Source organism: Chiroxiphia lanceolata, chromosome 6 (assembly GCF_009829145.1).
Source record: "Chiroxiphia lanceolata isolate bChiLan1 chromosome 6, bChiLan1.pri, whole genome shotgun sequence".
NCBI lineage: Eukaryota > Metazoa > Chordata > Aves > Passeriformes > Pipridae > Chiroxiphia > Chiroxiphia lanceolata.
The window spans coordinates 59,421,705-59,443,223 of record NC_045642.1 but is presented as its reverse complement, the minus strand read 5'-3'; positions in this window follow the sequence as shown (position 1 = coordinate 59,443,223).

Genomic DNA, 21,519 nt, shown 5'->3' with positions numbered 1-21,519 from the left:
GTTTGAGCCAGGATGACTCAGATCTCGCAAAATGGAGCCAGGAAAATTATTTAAGGGGTCTTAATTCTAAAGTGTTCATCTGCCTCTGCACCAATTCTGTGGTTTTTTTGTGGTGTGTAAAAGGCCATCTGTGGCAGGAATGGGGAGAGCCCCAACACCCCACAGTGCTTCTACAGAGTCATATGCTCCTTACCAGGTTTCCAAAAAAAAAAAAAGAGCAAAGTGGACAAGTTCAGGTAAGCAGGGCTTGGGTTGTGTCCTAAAGGAGGAAAAGATTTAAAAGATTTTCAAGCAAGGTACTCCATGGGAAAAACTGGCTCTAACCCAGAAAATCCTCAGTTCTGTATGAACAGAGAGGCTGAAGTCCAGCCTCTTCACCTTTTCAACATCTACTTCACCTTATTGTAGTCTTTCAGCATCTGAAGTGGCCCTACAAGAGAGCTGGAGAGGGACTTTAGACAAGGGCCTGCAGGGACAGAACAAGGGGGAATGGCTTCAAACTGAAAGAGAGCAGGGTTAGATTGGATATTAGAAAGAAATTCATTACTGTGAGGGTGGTGAGGCACTGGCACAGGTTGCCCAGAGGAGCTGTGGATGCCCCATCCCTGGGAATTTTCAAGGCCAGGTTGGATGGGGCTTTGAGCAACCTGGTCTAGTGGAAGGTGTCCCTGCCCATGGCAGGGTGTTGGAACTTTATGATCTTTAAAGACCCTTCCAACCCAAAACATTCTAGGATAAATATAATTTTTTTCCTCCTTTCTGGGTTAAACAGCCTACATTTGACTAAAGCTTATGTTGTATTTGCTTAGCACAGAACTGTTCCCTAAACCCACCCAAGCTCCATTCCTTCATCTGAAGAGGTGACAAGATACAAACCAAGCCACCTGTGCCCTCCAGGGATTGCTCTAATGATAAAGGACCCCCACCTAAGCATGTGTGCAGAGCTGCTCATGTGGATTTGCTTGGTTTGCGTGTCTAGTCCCTTCTTTCTCAGTATGGCATTTTCTATGATAAAGCCCAGTAAAGCCACTGCTTCATCTGCTCAGACATTTTACATCATACAACAAATATATATGCATCACTGACATCTTCATAGTGGGTTTTGTTGTTTTTTTTTTTCTTTCCACAAAACAAACTCAAACTTTGAATCAAAACTCAACATCATCTCAGATCATGCTGCATTATGGGAACTAATACATCCCGTGAAGCACTGTGGACCTTCTGGACAATTTAAGCTCACCTGTCTGCCACATTTTTTACTTTATGTTGAAGGAAATGTGGTGGTTGCTAGTCCTCTCCTCCCCCTGCTACAGCCAAATATACTTTTCCCATTATGCCCTTTTCCCATGCATAAGTTTGGAACAAAGAGTAGATGGAGGACAAGAGACTGCCCTGTACCCTGACTTCTCAACACAGACCACATCCATCTCTTCCAACAGTCCTCCTGCTGTCAGGACTGACCACCAGAAGGTGAGTGAAGAGATTAGTTATTTAGTCTAAAAATAGATTGATGTAACCTGCAAAAGCCTAAAAATGCAGTCTAAAAAAAGACTGATCTCTTTTCTCATATTCCTTCGGTTATATAGTGTTTGATGATGAAGAAGATGATGATGCAGCACATTAATTCCTGATTCTGCAATTGCTTTTGGGAGCTGAAAGATTTCCTGATTAAGGTGACAGATGGGTCACAGAGGACAGAGAAGTCAGTCTTCTTGATGTGGGAACTGGGCCAGCTAGAAAATTTGGCTAAACGAAGACATTTGTAGCACTTTTCTGTACCCATCAGTAACTCAGAGAAGTGTGAATGAGAGAGGGGGGTTTTTTCCCAAATAATGCAAAATTGCGCTGGAAGGGGAAGGCTCATCTTTCTGCTTAGCTCAACGTAACAGTCTAAAAGGCTGACTGGGAAGGATGAACACAGTTGAGTTTGTAACCATGGACCTCAGTAGCCCAGCTTTGATGCTGCTGCAAGATTTCCTGCCAGATTGTGGGGGGGAAAAAAAGCTGAATTATCTAGAATCTGTGCAAGTCCTTTATATATAGCTTGGCTTCAGCCTCTAACCTCAACTGGCCTGGAAAGAGTCAAAACCTGAAGTGGAGGGAAGGGAGATGCCCTCCTTGAAAGGGTAGAGAAGTGGAGGAAATGTGTGTTCCTGGCACAATGAGATTTTCCAAGATGAATTGACAATAGATCTATTTATAAATTCACAAGTGGGCTTTGGCATTCAGTATCAGCAAAAGAAAACACTCCAAGAGACTGTGGAAAGGGTTTACAGAACATGCTTGGTTTTTGCAACCTGTCCATTGGAAGCAGCAGTGGCTTTTCCAGAGGAACATGCAAGTATAACAGTAGTAGTAGAGCAGTAGTACAAGTATGTGAATATGCAAGTAGAGCACCAGTGCTGCTGAGAGGAGATACTAGGTGGCCAGTGGCTGGAAGCATTGTTCAATCCCCATAAAACAAGAAAATTAAACTGGTGTATAAAGGAGGAAAAATAGTTCTCTTACAGTCTTTCACTTTGCAATTAAAAAAAAAAAAAAAAAAGCTGGATGCAGAAAAAAATCCTTTAACCACACAAGATTATCCCAGAACAGAATTCCAGAAGTGCCTAGTACAAGGTTCTCCCCCAGTGTGGGCTAGAGGAGGTGGCATGAAGTTGAAGATTCAGCTCGTGGAGGTCTAGGTCCTGGCAATCACAGAGCAGGAGATGAGGTACTCTGGGAAGGGTTGGGATCATGAACAGGCAGTGGACACAGGCATGTGAAAACAGGTAGAGAACAAGGGATTCAATCTGAGTCTTTGGTGTTGGTGATGGAGGGATCTCTCCAAAAAGGCCTTGAACAGGGATTAAAACTGAATCTCTGGGGTGTGTCCCCAAAGACTGGTTAGCCGAAGTAGCAAAGGCATTACTGAGCACTCTGGATTTCAGGAGATCTGAGTGAGGAAAAGTGTTCACAGCAATTGGCTCAGGTCTGGGGGGCACAGGTACTTCCACCTCATTTTCCTCGTGTGACTCCTTTTGCCCCCGGGGACAAAAACAATCACAACTTCCTCCTGTGATAGGTTTCCAAGAGAGGAAAAGTGCAACATGGTTGAGACCTGCATGGAAGTTGAGGGAGTATGCACTTTTGTGGATCAAGTATGGATTCCTGCTCATCAGCTGAGCATTTCTGACAGCAGGAGGTTATAAAAAAGGGAATGATTGGAAAACATGGCTTTCAGAGATGTGTGTGACGGGGCAAAGAGCTGAAATAAAAACAAGTAAGTTCTCAAAATTGCCCTTGGACTTGGGCTGGCACAGGGCAGCACCTCTAAATGGTGGAAAACAACAGTGTAAGGCAATTTCTGAAAAGGAATCAAGATCTGTTTTCCAGATCTCAGAGAGGTACAAGTGTTAAAAGTGATTCAGATACTGGCAGAAAAAGGCTCATTGAGCAACCACTCCTCCACTTACTGGGAACAGCAGGAGAGGCTTTATGGAGTACTGAGAAAATGAATTAACTAAGCATAATTAAACCTGCAGTCATAGAATAGTTTGGGTTGGAAGGGACTTTAAAGGTCATCTAGTTCCAACCCCCCAGCCACAGGCAGGGACACCTTGGATGAAGGTCAGTCAAGCCCTGACCTGCACCCAGTCCTTACTATGAAGTAAGACAGAAGCACCACTTTCCAAGTGAATGCTAGAAAGTTAAATTCGATCACTTTAAAAGATGGCTGTTACTTGCATAAAGAGCTGGTTTTCAGAACACTGTAGGGGCTCTTCTTATTAGATCCAGAAACACAGTGGTGGATACAAAAGGCAAGAAGGTAAGAGTCCTGCCCTTAGAGCAAGACAAGGCTTGTACTCATTTAAAGGGATGGCTTTCAGCTTGAAAATGCACCATCGACTACTAAAGAGGCTCTGTGTGGTACTTGTCATTTGTCCAGTGCATTGTATCTTGCCAATATCCTGACATATGCCAAAGTCTTTGAAGGGGAACTCATAAACCATTTATAAGTGGTTTGTGATAAGCTCAAGGCAGACCATCTGAAACAAAAAGAAATGTGAGGAGCCCTGAAAAGAAATAATTTACCTTTCACACATTGTGGGGGAGAACACCAGGGGTGGAAGAGAGCTACTCAAGTTAAGGTATAACCACAGCATGGAAACAACTGGGTAAAAAATGCCCAAGAATAAAATTAAATTGGAAACTGGAAGGGGTTCTCTCCTGGATATGTTTTTATAGGAGAAGTTAAGAGTTTATGAAAGAGACAGCAGATTCCAAAGAAAGAATAAATATTCCTCAGGGACTCTGAAAAGACAGATGGAACAAAAATAAGCAGGAAGATTAAAAATCCCCCAGGAGGTTTGTACAGGAGAAAGCTCAGACCAAGCTTGTGGTATGAAAACATCATGACAAAAAGTAGTGGCTCCTGATTATGGTTGTGCCATTTGTAGCCTGTTCGTGGTCCTTTTCTCTGCTTGGTGTGGACCCAGAAAGAGGAAGGAGAAGGTGGGAAGAGCATGCTGTTCCCATGGAAAACAACCTCCCAAAGAGTGTGTTTGGTCTCAGGTTGGTGGTGGTGTCACTGGTGTCTTCCCTTCTCCAGCTTCTTTATTTAGTGGCAGACAAAAAAGCCCAGAGCAAACACAGGGCAAATGGTTAAAAAACAAGTTATGGAGGCTAGAGGGATATTGAGACATTCCCAGGACAGCTTTATTTCCTATATTAAAGAGGCTGGTGCTATTTGATAGAGCAGACTCAGCAAGAACAGCGAGGGATAAAGCAAACATAAGGCACATCTTGAAAAAGAACAAAGAACAAAAGGTTTGGGGCAGCAGTGGTGGTGAGCAAAGAAGCAGCCTCCTGCTGTTTGATCTAATCATGTCCTGGCACACGGGGATCAGTTTGCATTTCCTAAAAATAAACAGAATGGCAGTGAAGTGGCATCTGAGTACAGCTCAGCATATGTATCCTCCTCGTGGAAACACCCTGAAACCATCCGGGTCGAGGGAGGTGGCAGGACACCCACGTGTACATACACTGGCACTTACAGCTCTCCACATGTTTATTATAAAAAGAATTATATGCTACAGAATTGTCCTGTAACTGCACCAAAAGCAAAACCCATTTGCTTTCAGCTCCTCTTCAAAGAACTTAAAAATCCATCTCCTCTTGTGTGCCCCTTACATCACAAAAAGGGTGCTAAAATAATGGGTTTTTTTACGGTACAACAGTTTCGGAGTTGTAAAGCAGGAACATGAATTTCAGATATGCCAAACAGCCTGGAATTCCTTTGGTTTCAATATTCCTGCTCTCTCCTTCTTTGAACAATCATTTCTTTTGATCCTTTTCTGTACCTCTTTGCTGCATTCCACCTTTTGATACCAGAGGACCACTTCTGTGTAAAAAAGTGAATTTTGAAGTAGTCTCAGAATACTTTACATTTCTTTACCCTAAAGTTCACAGAGGGTAATTCATGTCCTCAATCCATGCCTGGCTTAAGGGAATCTTCTGCAAACTGAATGAGAACTCCCCAGGAAGTATTTTTGCACCCCCACCCAGAACTTTGGCCCCGAGCATGTGAGGGAAGCCTCACATGGGATCAGCCTATATTGAGTCTTGACCAACATGTTCCCAGGGTGTGGGAAGGATTATACTTGTTTTTTAGAATAAACCCCAACCATTGCACATACAACATTAAGAAATGCGTTCTAAAACTTAAAGCTGATCACAGACCTGTATCTGATTTTAGAAACCAGTAGAGCATGTGGTATAAACCAGTTACCTTATTTCATAGCATATTCCTGAATCTCAAAGCACAGAATAGCGGTGTAGCTTTTTTCATTTGTTCCCAGAAATCAGATTTTACAGAAATCTGATAATACAATAGTCCAGCACTCATTAGTATAAATTACTGCTTCACCTTAAAAACCACTCCACTGTGACTCTCAAGGTTCATACATCTTAAGAATTGCACTTAAAGAGCTGTTAAAGAGCTGTAAACCTTAATGCAGTCACAATAGCCCTCAAGTCAGTGGTCTGGAGAAGAATTGGAGCACATTGCATGAGAGTTTGTCACTAACTAACTAAAACCCCAGAATATCCTAAAACATCAGAGGGCAGTTGTTCAGGAGGGTGTGACTCCCAGTGTCTGCCTGACCAGCCTCAGGAAAGAATGTGTATTTTGATTTGGTTTTTAAAAGCCTATTTGGTTTAGCTGCCGAATGGGAATGCTCTTCTAGTCTGCAAGTAAGTTCTCTGCTTACTTCAAAGCTGACATGGAGCAAGCTGCTAAAATGAACAGTTACACTTTTTTCATGGCATCAGACGTTTTCCTCCTCTTTCAAAACAACCCTAAACTGATAACTGTGAATTAAAATGTGGTATCTGGATTTTTTTTTTCAGCATCCCAGAGCTGCAGCTGAGACGGGAGCGGGGTTGGATGCAGGTTTCCCATGGCTTTTCCTAGGTCAGTGCCTAAGGGCTCAGACCACCTGCACGGCACCTGCAGGTGAATTATTCAAGGTAATGAGCCTGAAGATCTCCATTTGCTGTCAGCTTCCTCCCCCATTCATTTCAAATGCTGAGCTGTCACAGAGGGACTGTGACAAGCATTCTCCCTGAATGTGAGGGCCTCTTTTTTTTCTCCGGAACTGTGCTGGAGGATTTACTCACCCTTCAGCTGTTGGTGTTTCCAAGCTGGGCAGAATGCTTAGGAATACCACCAACAATTACAAACGATGTATCTCAGGTAACATCAAAGTGCAGATATTCTGAATAGACCCTTGATTTCTGCTGTGTCCTGCAGGACAACCCCTAATTTTGATCTGTTCCCACCTGTGACACCATTCACACTCCTGGGACATGAATTCATTGAAATGGAGGCAAAGGGAGCAGAGGGCTTTGTTGTATGGGGTCAGCAAAGGTGGGGGGCACTGGTGGCCACAAGACCTTGGTGAGGTGTAGGGAAGTGTGGCAGAACATGCTCCCTGTGTCCCAAGGTTTAATCCTTTGGAACAACCAGCTCAGAGGGCTGTACACAGCAGCAGGGTGCTAAACTCCCATGAAATGATGGGCTTCTTCATGTTGTAGGTTGAAATCCTGTGTCTTTCCCTGTGTCACATTGGCTTCCATTTGGACCCTCTCCTGAGATCTGACCTAGGAAAGCTCTCACAGCCCTCTTGGCTGTGTCAGGGGGCAAGTTTTAATCCTTACACATGCACTGTGTGATAAAACCTGAAACAAAGGGCATGCCCATGACCACCTGACCCAATCAAGGGCTCTCTGGTGAGGCCTGGGCTGGCTCAGGGGATGCTCGGCCTGTGTGAGTCCACATGATGGGGATTGCCCCTTGTTGGGAGCCCTGCTTTGGGCTGGGCCTTATCACTCCAGAGGTGGTGGGCACAAGAGGCCAACAGTTCTCATGGTGTGTGTTCACAACTGCTGGGAAGAATTGCTTCCCTGAGCTGCGAGGGAAGGAGCTGCACCCAAGACGCTTCCTCTGACGTGGTCTGCAAGGAGGTGCTGGCTCAGGATGTCAGATCTTCACACAGATGAGCTGGGAGATGCTTTGGCACATCATTTTGAAGTGGTTTGTCCATTAGTGTTCAGCAACATAAAATTTCCCCATTTTTCTGGCTTTCCAACTTTTATCTAGCCACCCCTTTTGGCAGGGAAGGTATGCCAAAGTATTTTCCTGTAAAGAAGCAGAGCTCCAGGGTTTTTCTGCAGTGCACCATAGGATGCTTTTTCTTTTTTGCAAGAAAAGGAAATGTTTAGTAAAAAGTTCAAGCCACAGATGTTGGATCTGTGGATACAGATTTTTTTTTTTTAAAATACCCTAAAGTTGGGAAGTGCCTGCCCTAGAACAACAGTTGGACTGTGTTCAGCTTTCTAAAATAACCATGCCCAAAATCCAGACTCTGACCCCACCCTTCAGGCTCATGTCTCTTTCTTTAGTAAAAGTGGAAATAGAAATTAAATCTCGCTTTATCTGAAATTTTCAATTCATAACACTCTTCATTTTTTAGTTTTGTTTTCTTAATAATTTGTGGTGGTTACAAAACGGGTCTTTTGACCTCTCTTGCCCTCTCAGCCAGCAGTTTTCCAAGCCTTGTCCTTCAGGGGTTAAGGAAAGGAGGCCTGAGAGAAACTGCCACTAATTAACTGTGACAGCTGAAATCTTTGAAATTGCTATTGAACTTGGAACCTTGTGTGCTATTGTTCTTCGCTCCTCTGCTGGAGTCTTGCGTGATGGTGGTTTGGATGGAAACATTTTTGGGCAGGTCCTTGGAAAAACAATGGGAAAAAGCCGTTTTAAACGACCCTGTGAAAGCCAGCAGTGGCAATACTGACCAGAACTTACAGTTTTGATTTCATGCATTTGGATTTGAAGGGGAGTTTCCCTCCAGGTTGATGGCAAAAGTCCACCTGAATCAGTGCTCAGGGACGGGGGACCAAAATCTTTCCAGGCCTAAGGACTAACTGATGGTGCTGTACATCTACCCAGGTGACAACTGTGGATTGAAAACAAATTTTGGGAAACCACAGTGTCGTTTTCAGCCTAGTTTTCAGCCTACCAGTCAATTACTGCTTATAATTGTGAAAGCATCAATTTTTATAAGGTGTCTTGAGATACTTCTTGAAGTATCAAAAGTATCTTGAGGTACTTTCCCACCATTCCTTCTGGTACCTGTAGTGAACACAAGAGGTCTACAAAAAAAACCTGAGCCTGAGCATTGAAATCTTCTGCTGGATGGCTACCTGTAATTCTTCTGAAGATGACACACAGAGAAAAAGAGAAGAGAAAATGAGTCAAAACTGTATTTTCTCTGGTTCTTGGCCGCTGGTGAGCAATACTGGTTTGGGTGTATATTTGTTCCCTAACTGCTTTGCCACATTATTTCAGCTTTGCTAAGGGATACAGACTGTGATCCCTCGACAGACACTCTCTTTGTCCTTGTGGAATATTTTTGAGTGAAGGGGACTTTGGACTTGTCTCAATATTTTTCTTCTGGGCAATTATGGTTTTCTGGCCTTTCCATAAAAGAATACCATATCCATATGTGTACTTGTGTCACCCAATCCTTGTTTTAATTAAGATGATCACCAGATTCATACTAACCCAAGCAGAAATGTGGGACAATGTCCACAAGCTGCCCTCTAACTTACATAGGATTGTTTTCTGTTACCACAGAGTAGGATCTCAGGAACTGAGCAGGATGTACCTGCCAAGAGTGTTTAATGCTGCTGAAAACACTTCTTTTTGGGTAACCTCAAAATGCTCCTGTTGGGAACCTTGAAGTCTGCTGTGCTTTAGAGAAATTATCCCCAGACCAGCCTGGCTGCTGCACAGTGCCATGTCCTGTTCCCTATGGATCAACTCTCCAGTCTCCAGCTTAAATGCATGCCCAGGTATGGGATAGATAGAAATGTCTTCCCTTTCTCAGTATTCAGTCCTGTATTAGCCACTGCAAAAGGCACAGCTCAGCTACAGAGAGCTCTGGAGTCTCAACTGACCCCGGATGAACCTTATCATAAAATAATAATAAAAATAATACAGGAATATGAATCCTGTAAATCACTGACCCCTTTTGAACATAAACTAGATCTCTTTTAACATTTTTAAGATTCATTTACCGCCGTCTTTATGGCCAGCTTGTATGTCATAATGGTATGGCCAGGTCTTCAGCTGATATAAATCCCAGAGGTTCCACTAAAACTGTCATTTCAGTTTTGATTTACAGTTGCCTGAGTGAGACAGTCCCTGTGCTATTTCTATTCAGATAAGGAGCTAGTGAAAGTTGTTATCAGAGCATATAACACTCTAATTTTTCTGACTTTGGAGACAGTTTAGAAAGCAGATCTTTGGAAGCCTCTTGAATTGGACTCATGATATTTGAATTTTAAATATCTTCTGATTTGCAACTGCAATTGCACTTGCAAATTTATCCGGGCCTTAATGTTATTTCAGCATGCCTGAATAGCTGATTTTATTTGCTTGCTTTGTGATTAAAACTAATGGGAGTAGACCACAACTTCATGCTGCGTTTCCATATAGGAGAGTAATTACAGAACAGGCTTTGAAAATATATTTGCAATGCACTTTCTTAATCAGGTTTTTACTAGGGAATATGCCCACTTCTTTGCATGTACACTTACTTTCCATGTGTTTAGAGCATTCAGGGAATTTGATTATCCTTTAAAGCCTGGCAAGAACACTTGTCAAAATACCACTTCTGCTCTTAGAGGTTAAGAAGTAATTTATTTCTTGACATTTGCTAACTTATTCTTCCTTGAAATCCTTGTCTTGTACTTGATATGGACATATCTGTAACTGACTAATTAAATTTCATGATAAACCTAACAAAAGCATTTCTGACAGTTTACACTTCTGGTTGTAATCATGAGTTTGGACATAAGAGGAGCAGCAAGAGTGGACAAGGCAGCAAAGAGAGAAGAAACCAAGGGACCTGAGCTGCTGCCAGAGGTGTGCTTAGAGAGAATAACACAGAGAATATGGGTGAGCAGTTGATTGCAATAAAACCAGGTGTTGCCCCCATACATTATTTGATTCCCACTCTGCTCAGAGAAACGAGATTTGATTCACAAAGAGTTCATAAAGAGTTTTGATTATAGGGGTAAAAAAAATAAAGTCAATTTCTTCTCTTAGTGGAAACAGCCAGTGAGATCCCCAAAAAACCACTGAACTCCTGGAAGACAGCACTGAAGGGACTCTCCACAGGACGTCAGTGACAGAGAGCAACAGGGCAATTGGTGATGACTTCATCCCTGTTCTCTTGGACCTCTTTTGCAAGAGCAGAATGGCTGAGGGGATCATGAGGAAACCCAGCCTCTTCCCTCTGCGTACAGCTCCTGCTCAGTGTGTCAGAGAGCACCAACCAAATCAGGAGGTGAGCCAGGAACTGCTGAGTCTGCTGAGGTGTTGCAGACCCCCTCGTGCGAGGCGTGCCTGGCCAGGATCACTCAGGACATGTGTCCCACCACCACACCAGCCAGGTTATAAATCCTTGCACAGACTGGACATCAAGCTGTCTGAACCCATGGAAAAGGAGCATCAGCCTTTGGTCCGGGGTTGTTGATAATGGCTAGAAATGTTCATTTTAAAAAATGAGGTAAGTGTAATGTTACTAGAAGGTGGAAAGCTTCCAAGCCTGATCCTGCCTCATGCCCCTGCTGCTCTTAGGCTTGAGACCAGACCTTAGGGGTAAGCTTCACCCTCCAGCAAATATTCACTGTGACGTTGTAGTCCCTCAAGGGAAAGGAGGGTTTATGATGGAAATGATGATGGAGTATTAAATGCCATGGTGCTTCATGAACAGCACAGCTACAACAACAACACCCAAACCAGGAAATAGGAAAAAGGTCTTCTCCATCCAGATGGGGAGGCAGGTGATATAACCCTACTGTACGTAACACCAGAGACTTTCCAAATCCTGCTCCAAATCTTATAATCCCTTCAGTCCTTAACGGTTCAAAATTACATCATCATTTCCTCCATTTCAGACAGAGCTTTACCCCTTCTGCTTCTTAGCTGCAGTGCAGCCTAATAGGACTCATACTTCTTCATCTTAAATGGAAAAATGTATGTCAAGGCAAAACAAAGCACAGCTTCTAGACCTCCACAGGGGGTGGAGGGGGCGTCTCATAAATCTGTATGTGATTAAAGGCAGCTGCAGATTGACATGGACAGTTTGAGCTTGTCAGTCCTTTGTGTGATAGATGGCTGCTGGAGCAAGACAGCAGTGGCAAGCTCAAGACAATGAATTTCCTGCACTTCCTAATCTTATTGCCGAGGATCGGGAAATACATGGCTAATCAGCCCTGGATTGGTAACTCCAGCACAAGCACTGCTATTTTTCAGCCTGGCCATTTATTCTTAAATCTTTCAATCTCTTGTTTCAATAGCACTGAATGTGGAGAAGTACAATGAATTCCTGTCTGGTAACCTGAGAATATCAGCTAATGGAAAAAACAAGAAGTGCTCTGCAACTATATGAAATTTTCAGGGATTTTTCCCTCCTGCCCTCAACTGGCTGATGTTAACATTTTTCTAATGTCCTTGAGATTACAGCAAACAGCTTGCAGGAGAAAAAGAAAAACAAACTCCACAAACAGCTTGAACCACATCCTCAGCTGGCACAAACCGATGCAACTCTTCTTTTTATACCAGCTGAGAAGCCAGGGTACTGCTGCTTTTATTTCAGCTTCACAACACAGTTACCATCATAAAAGTAAGATATTGAGATGAGTTTTGCTCCAAGTGACATCATAAAGTAGTGGGGAGCATGAAATGTGTTGGCAGAGCTAGAAGGGGTGATGTGCACAGAGTCCATTTGGCACCAGCAGCCAGACTCCAGGATCCATGGAGACGCATCCAAGGACAGAGTCTTGCATTTTGTCTCCTGTTTTTATGAACATCAAACTGATCTGTTTGTTTAGAAATGGAGGAAGGAAAAATAACGTAGCACGGTGGCATTTCTGATTATTTAGCATGTTTCACTACAAAAATTGAGTGGGTTAAAAGTCATCTCACTGTCTGTGAAGTCCTACTCATGCTGGTGTTTCCAGGCAAGCAGTTCCCCACTGGTGTTAGAGACAAGTAATAGGTACACAAAGAAAGGAAAAAGATGTAGCTGATGGAAATGATCATGTTAGACCTACAGGGTTGGCCTGGCTCTAGTGTTCAGATATTCAAGTTTTGGCTTAGACATGAGCAGTTCAGATGTTTTCAGTCCCCTGTGGACATTTGAGCAGCTGAAAATTAGTATAAAATGCAAGTTGTCCCTAATGAGCAGTGAATGTCATGACTGAAAACTGTCTCAGGACATCATCTTTCACCTCTGATGGAGAAATCTTCCATCTGGGCAGATATGACCAGCTCTTGGCAACTTGGAGCCTTCACTGCAGCATAAATAAGAGAACATCTGGCTTACACCAATCTTTAGTTTTCCATGCCCTTGGGAAAGTCATAGTACTGGCTCACCCTCCTCTACACCCTCTGCAGGATAACTCCATATCAAAGATACCTTAATAGAGAAACAATATGCTTTGGTCTTTATCAACAATATATTAATATTTGAAAGAGAATAGAATAGAATAGAATAGAATAGAATAGAATAGAATAGAATAGAATAGAATAGAATAGAATAGAATAATTTCAGTTGAAAGGTACCTACAATGATTATCTGGTCCAACTGTCTGCCCATTTCAAGGCTGACCAAAAGTTAAAACACATTGTTAAGGCATTGTCCAAATGCCTCTTAAACACTGATAGATTTGGGGCATGAACCACTTCTCTGGGAAGTCTGTTCCAGTGTATGACTACCCTCTTGGTAAAGAAATGCTCCCTAATATCCAGCCTAAACCTCTCCTGGTGCTGCTTTGAACCATTTCCACACAGTTGATCCTACACAGTTGCAGGATGTGAAGTTTATGAACAGGAGTTTGGGGATCTGAAGTTTTGAATTTAAATACAACTGCCACATCTCTCAAAGGTATTGTAAGTATTCATATTTTGTCTGGGAGAAGAGATTTTTGGTGAACTGCAAGTCTGGGGCTTAAAATGTGCAGAGATAACAAGTTACTAGGGACCTACTGATGTCAATAAAGGCTAAAGCAAAAGGGCCTTTAAAGTCAGGAGGACTCTGATGTGCTCCAGAAGATCCTTTGGAAAAGCTGACTCCAGGATTCAGTATTTGCTAACTGGAAGACCTCACATTTTGCATTTGGGTGACTGAAAAAATTACTGCCATGGAAACCATCTTTTCAAAGGTGAATTTTGAAGACAAAACAAAAGTAAGGAACTTGAAGCCACTGCTGTTTTGTATAAAGTGGGTAGTAATTGCTTTTTGGGCAGTCTTCCTGTATTTTCACAAAACTGCAATACCTATTCCAAATGACTGTAGTGTAAAAAACTGTGCCTGGCAAAAAAATCAGGCCTGGCAGCAACTTGTTTCAGAACTTTGAAAATGAGATTAATGAGGAAGAAGGTGTTGAAAAAGGGAGCCAGACAGGATGGAGATTGATGATTTTGTAGAATGGACTTTCTTGTAGCACTTCTCAAGTTTTCTTGCTTTTCATTTATTTTTGCATTATTCACCTGGAAGGAAAAAAAAAATCCTGAAGTTCATGCACTTCACTGGAAAATGCTGGTCTCAAAGAGATATGTTTGCTGTTTTCACATGGGAATGGTTACTACCTGGCATCTATTCTAAATTCAAAATGCATTGGGTCTAATTCATGTGTGTTGCAGCCTTCTCAAATTGCGGGATTTTCAGTCTGGATGCATTTGGCCCAGTGTGCTCTGCCTGCTTTAGCTTCAATACATTATGAGATTGCTAGTTCCATATCCCCTGAAGGATTATATTCTTCCTTGGGCACAGAGCCCACTCAGGTCTCTGTGTTCCACTAAACTAGACTATAAAGAGTAGGTGCAAACCCTGCACAGGAACTTCACTCATCATGTCAATACCTTTTTGAGTTGCCCTTCGAAAGAAGGTGTTTAATGATGGGCTTGGTGTGCTCTTCCCAGTCATGAAAGCTCTGAGGATTGAGTTCTTCTACACAGCTACCCTTAATGTGGGGAATAAAATCCTGCCAAACCCCTTCAGCTCATTGCCAGTGATAGAAGTGCCCATTAACCAGTGTAGTTACACCACCTGCACTGTTCTGCTGTCTGGGAAACATCCTGCATGTCTGCACCCCCAGCTCCTGCTGGGAATCCTCCAAAGCGAACTCCTCCATTCACCTTTCCAGGTGCCACACATCCCTTGTTCCTGGGTTGCACAGAGCTCAGACAGTGCCCTCCCTGTATCAATAGGCAGTGCCACCTGTGGACAGATGGGCAGGGGTGAGGAACGCAGTGGGAATTTTGGGTGATGTGATGTGGATCTCAGATTCAAACATCACTTCCATGGTGATGTCTTGCTGTAGCACAACACTGCAGATGCCTGAGATACAGTCTTTGCCAAGGAAGAGGAGAGGATCACGAGACAGGGCCAGGGCTGTGTGCCTTACCCTCGGTGTACAGGACTTGTCTAAGCTCAGCCTGCAGGTCACAGCCCAGAAAGCCTGAAATGACCCCCCACACTAAACTCCCCCAAAATGTCCCTCAGTCATGCAAGTCTGGAATGGCTCTGTGCATCGAACAGGCGGGAAAGAAGAAGTAACAAATAAGAGCTTTGCTGTCGTGTTTTGCTGTTGTTTGATTAGAAATCTTTGTCAGGAACAAAACCTGAACCTGCTGTGACTGTGGTTCTAGATTGGGATGCAAGAAGCGTGTATGAGGTCTCCAGGCATAGTTTACCTACAGCCTTGAATAAATCACTTGTTTCTCCTTTGCAGGAAGGGTTCATGGGCCTGTCTTTATCTGTCTTGTCCTGGTAGACTCTAAGGTGCTTTGTCAAGGCCATGGTTTGGAAAGTGCTAAGCAAATTTGGCCAAGGCCCATAGATGCTCCTGTAGCACAAGGCAGGAAGAGCAGCAAAATTTAGTGAGATTCTTTCTCAGGAAGGAGGGAGGGAGAGAGAACCTTTATAGAGCTGAATACTGGCTGTATTGCCTACAAAACTAGACTGAAGTTCAAGGTAAATCCAGTTTCTTTTGTTGCCTTTATTAAAGGCAAAAATCTGATACCTTCTAATGAGTATAAAATGTAAATCTAAATTACTTAAGCTTCATCAGAAGACTGGTCTTCCATTTGGGAGTAGCCTGTGCAGTTTTCAGTGTAAGAAACAGGCCATAACCCCTCCACAGGCAATACAATTAATCAAATAATACAATTATGCTAAGCCAGTGCTGATGATCATTTCAAGGGATAAGTATAGTTATCCTGGCTCGCAAATAAAAAACAAAAGTGATTGAAAGTTAGAACATGGAACAAATGGACAATTCTGAATCCTCCCTCTATTGTTAAACTGTACAAATCTATTGCTTTTCTAATAAATATTCCCAGCGCAAAGCGTTTTCTTGCCAATATTTTCAGCAGTGGAAGCCAAGCCAGAAGGTTCTGAAACCAGCATATTGGCATGGGTGTTTTTTCTTCTCCTTCTTCTAATATACCATGGAATCTAGTTAAATATTTTTCCACTCCTTACTTCTCTCTGCGTCTTCTGGAGAAAATGTGAGTCCTATTTCCTCATAAAAATATCTTAGCATTTGACAGGTTGGGTGTCTTTGATCCTGAAATATTTTTGGATGATTTTTCTCCCCCACTTTGACTTTGTAATATAACGCTCCATAAAAAGTATATGCATATATGCAACTTGAAAAGGGGATCCTTATTTGAAATTAAACTTTTACACCAATTAACCTCCTCCCAGTGCTCTATAAAGTGCAGTAAAAACAGTGCTCTTACAGAGACCCTTGCAATTCTCAGATTGATGCCTCCCTGGCTGTGGAACCCAGAACATCTGCTTTAAATTAGCTCTGATGGAAGGTCTACTTGTAAATGCATGACTTAATCAGCCTTACTAAAGTAAATGGCACATACTGTAGCAAAGGGTGCTTCAGAGTCAGACTCAGACCTGTCTTTCTTTTGAAGCAGAGAGGGGGGAAAAAAGGGGGGGCACAGAGGGGGCAAACTTTAAACCAAAGGCGATTTCTTTTTTTTTTTTTGTCTTTTATGAGCTGACATTAGCAGACGTGTGGCTGTACCATAGCCAGTCTAACTCCCCAGCACCATGTGCAGCTGTGCAGGGTAAGCCTGCCTTGCTCCTCCCCACCCTCATATCCCCATGCTTTCAGGCCCCCTTTAGGAGAAGGCTGCAGAGAATTCCATGGAGGCGTGCTAGGGAAGTGCTAGGGAATCTTCTTGTTCGCCTGAAGGCTCTTGCCCAGCATCCCCTGAGAGTGCCCAGTTTGTCCTGAGGGAAGTCTAAGGGCAGCTGATCCAGCTGACTTCCTCCAAGGATGAGTCTCCCTGCATTGTTCAGACCCTGCTAATCTTCCCTGAGCAAAAGGAGCCACAGGCTTCCTGTTGGCTTTTAACAGTGGGGATTGTGAGGGGTGAAGGGTTGCAGAAGGTCCTTATGAGGCTGAGTGACGGGGCAATAAAATGACAGATGAAATTCAGTGTATATAAACAGAAAGTGATGCATGTGGGGAAAACCAACCCTGGATTAATTATAAAATGATGGGCTCTGAGCTGACTCTTATGACTAAAAAGTGAACTTTGAATGAAAACATCAGCTCAGGGCTCAGAAGCCACCAGAAAAAAAGAAGTAAATTGAATGTTAGGAATGGTTAGGAAAGGAGTAGAAAGCAAAATAAAAAGTATTTCATCACTCTCTATAGCCATGGTTCATCCACACCTCAAATAACATGTGTTGTTCTGCTCCCTCACCTGAAAAAAAGGATACAGTAAACTAGAAAAGGTTCAAAAAGGGTAAAAAGGATGAGCAAAGGCTTGGAATTACTTCCATATGAGAAATTATTGAATCTGGAAAAGGGACAGATTAGGAGTAGGGGTATGACAGACCTCTAGAGCACCAGGGACCAACTGTTCACTGTCTTTTCCCTGGAAGTGTTCAAGGCCAGGTTGGACGGGGCTTGGAGCAACCTGGTCTAGAGAAGGTGTCCCTGCCCATGGCTGTGGAGTTGGAACTTATGGTCTTTGAAGTCCCTTCCAACCCAAACCATTCTGTGATTTTTGTAGTACAAAAACTAGTGGCCATGGCACAGAGCTAGTAAAAGCCAGGGTAAAAACAACAGGAAGTCTTTCTTCACGCAGTGATAACAAGAGCTGTGGAATTCCTACCAAAGGATGTTATGGATGCAAGAAGTTTAGTGGTTTCAGAAGAGGACAGATGAGAATTCAGAAGACACTAATAGGGTAGGGAATCGGTAGATAGGACATAAAGAAAATACTGCCAGAGAAAAGAAAACCCAGAAAAATTAGAACAAAGTGAACAATTAGAAAAATCTAGACAATAACAAAGGAAAAGGACAAGTAAAATGAGAAAAGGCACCGGGGAGCCTGAAGAATGGATCTGGAAAGGGATTAAGGGATTAGTCTCACTTGCAAGATGTGTAAGAATGGTTGTAAAATACACATGGAAGGCACAAGGACACAGACCAAAGATGTCAAGAAAAATGGGACAAAGTCACGAAGGTACAGGTGGGTGGGAATGAGGACCATCAAGATTGCTGGAGAGGAAAAAAAGTAAAGTGAAACAAGGGGGAAGAATAGTCAGGGAAGCAAGTTCTGCTGTTTGTCTGCCGAGGAGGGAGAGCTTTATGTGCAGAACAGCAGATTGTCACCACCTCAGGACAGTTCATTAATACATACTGGTCATGCCAAGGCATCTCATATAAAAACAAAGTGGAAGAACAACATCATAGATGCAAAATGGGGTCCACAAAACTCTGAAACCACTCAAACCGGGGTAGTTGTGCAATCTTAATCTGACCCTATTGTTCTTTACAGGATAATTACTCCAGTATATCCTTTTCCAAAAATTAACCCATGCATCTCGTTTCCTCTGCCTTTGCCCACAGCACTTTCATCCCCTCTACTTTTGAATCAGGCTGCTCTCTACCTTTGCTGGTGGGTTGAACGCTTTCCAACAACTTACCAGCTCCCGAGTTCTCCAATCAGAAGGTAAGAAGCACAGCAGCCATTCACTGAAAAGACACTAAAATTGATTTAACGGAGAAGAATCAGTATGTTTCTCCCAATCCTATTTTTTCAAAAGAGACAACTCCTTTGTTTTGAGTAAACAAATCTTCTAAAAAGGCCCAAATATTCAACCTGAGACTTCCGAAATATGTGAGAAATCTCTGCAATCGCATCTGCATAAAATATAAGCAATCAAATTTAGGACATTGCAATGTCAAATGCTGAGCAATTGCAATAAAAGGCAGCACAACTGGTCCCACATGTACCACAATGAACAGCAACACCATTATGCCATTTTTTTCCTCATTTTGGAACTACCTGTACTTGGAAAGAGAGAAGTTTTAAAGTAACAAGTGTATACATTAGGAACACCTAAAAAGGGAAAACCAGGGATGCTATGTTATCAAGTGTTAATGTATTTCACTTTACATGGATATCTTTATTTTCTGCAGTGTGCTTCAGGAATGCACATTAGGGCATGTGAGTGGGTCCTGGTGGGTTCAGTGGAACTTTAATGTGTACTCAAGTGCTCCTTTAAACCAGATTGAGGCATTTCCAACCCAGAAATAATATGCTAATATAAATCTCAATAGACATGTTAATTTAACGTTCCTGTTTGCATCCACAGTCACTGAAGTGGGTAGATAAAGACTTCGAGACTGAGATAATTTAGGGTCAGAGTGCAGCATTAGATTATGTAGTCTAGTTTAGCAAAGAGTAATCCACTTACTGAGGGTAACTGTCTTCTGAGACCAGTAATTTGAGTTTGGCACAAGGCTACATTGGGTTTGGCTGGAATTTCTTTTCCAGAAAGGGACATAAAGTGGCAGAAAGCCTCTCGCTGTCCTTGGTGATGAGTCCCTGAAATTATCTGTTCAATATTTCCTTTCAAGAGTTAAAACTCTGTTTTGCCTATGGGTTTTTGTGACACCATTCCTTTTCGCATAATCATAGGATTGTTAAGCGTGGAAATGACCTCTAAGATCAAGTCCAGTCATCAACCCAGCACCCACTATCATGTTCACCACTAAAAGGTGTCCTCACAGGTTTTTTTAACACTTCCAGGGATGGTAACTCCATTATTTCCCTAGGAAGCCTGTTCCAGTGCCTGACGACCCTGTCTGTGAAGAAATTTTTCCTAATATTCAACCTGAACCTCCCCTGGCACAAGTTGAGGCCATTTTCTCTCATCCTGAAAAGGGTTAGAAAACCATCGGTACCTGTAATTTTGGTGGAGAGGCTTATATACTGCTATTAAATCACTTTTCAGTCTTCTGTTTGTTTGTTTTTGATGAGCAGAACAGTCAGAGCTGTTTAAGTGTCCATCCATCATTTTCTCTAGCCTTTGATCAGCATTTTTGGTGCACAAAAGAGTCAACATCCAACACATAGAATGATTACTCCCATCCATGTGGCTTACTGCATTGTAGGCCACACTTCCCACCCCACAGATGGATGCTTGCTCAGAAATCCTCCTGATAAGCCACGCTCAAAAGGCCTAGACTTTATTTTTCTGAAAAGAAAGACGTGCAAGAGTGGTTTGTGATGTTTGGCAAGCAGCTTTGTCTTCGATTTCCTCTGTTGAGATGCTTGGGACTCTTTGTCTGAATAGCTCTGTGCATTACAATATAAAAATATGGTTTCTGTGAAAAGCCTCCTCTCCCTCTGCTGGTTCCACTCAAATCAGAATTAAACCAGAGTTAAATGGAAGCTTTCAAACCTCAGGACTTCCTGGGGGCCCTGCTCTTTGCTATCAATCCATCATTTCTTTACAGCTCATTTTCAGATGCATTTGTTAGAAGTTACTCTCTGGCTACACCCTTCTTTTTGTCATAAATCAGTCACTTCTGGCCCGAGTGGACACTTCTCAGTCCTTCCAGTGCCATTCCTGCCAGCCCTCACAAAATACAGCAGGCTGAGTCATACCTCAGGAAAAGGTCTGTAATTGCCCAATTTCATGTTATTTCTTTTCCATTAGAGAGCTAAACTAGAGGTGACCATTTACATTTTTGAGGTAATGCATATTCTAAATAATGCCTTGTTGCTGTTTTCTTCCTCTTCCACTTTCTTTTTGGGTTATTCATTATATGTGATTCTGAAAAACATTTATTTAGCATTGGTCTTTCAGTGTTAGAAAATATGAGACATATTGATTGGTAGTTGCTCATGTGAAGTTGTTTAAATAGTACTTTAAAAGACATTAAGCAGCATTTCGCATCAAAAACCACTCAGACACATGAATTTGGAAAGATGCTGACTAGACTCATATTTCCTGTATTAAAACACTTGTATAAAAATGTGTTCTTCTCTGATTTATCAAACAAGCAAATGACCCTCTGGAGAGTTTCTGGTTCAGACAAGAATACCTAAACAAAATCTCAGTGAATCACTTGAACTTGCTAGAATTTTTCCATATGAAGACCATTATAAATGTATCAATATTATGGTGTGCACATATTCAGTACAAGCCTGAAATCTGTATTACTACGGTGTTGGCTCTTGAGATATATGAGTAAAAATGCACACAAGAATACCAGGGAGATGTACAGAGAATATCAAATCCTCAATCACATTTGGTTTGCTACGTGCTGACAAAATATTTAGCCAAACTTACCTCCTTGTCTCAGCACCACAAATTTAAGCTTTAATTATAATTTAATTATATTTAAGTTTTTTTTTCCATTTCACATAGTTGTCTTGCATGCTTAGGGACAAGAAAACACCAGAGTGAGACCCACTGAGCAGATCTTAGCAGATAATTTGACCCATCTGTAGGATTTAGGAGTAGGTTGGGAGATGTCAAAGTATTTTAAGCAATTTAAAAGTCATGTGTTTAATTCAGCCGGTAGATATAGATGCATAAAAAACTCTACCAGATGTTGCAAGAAAGGCAG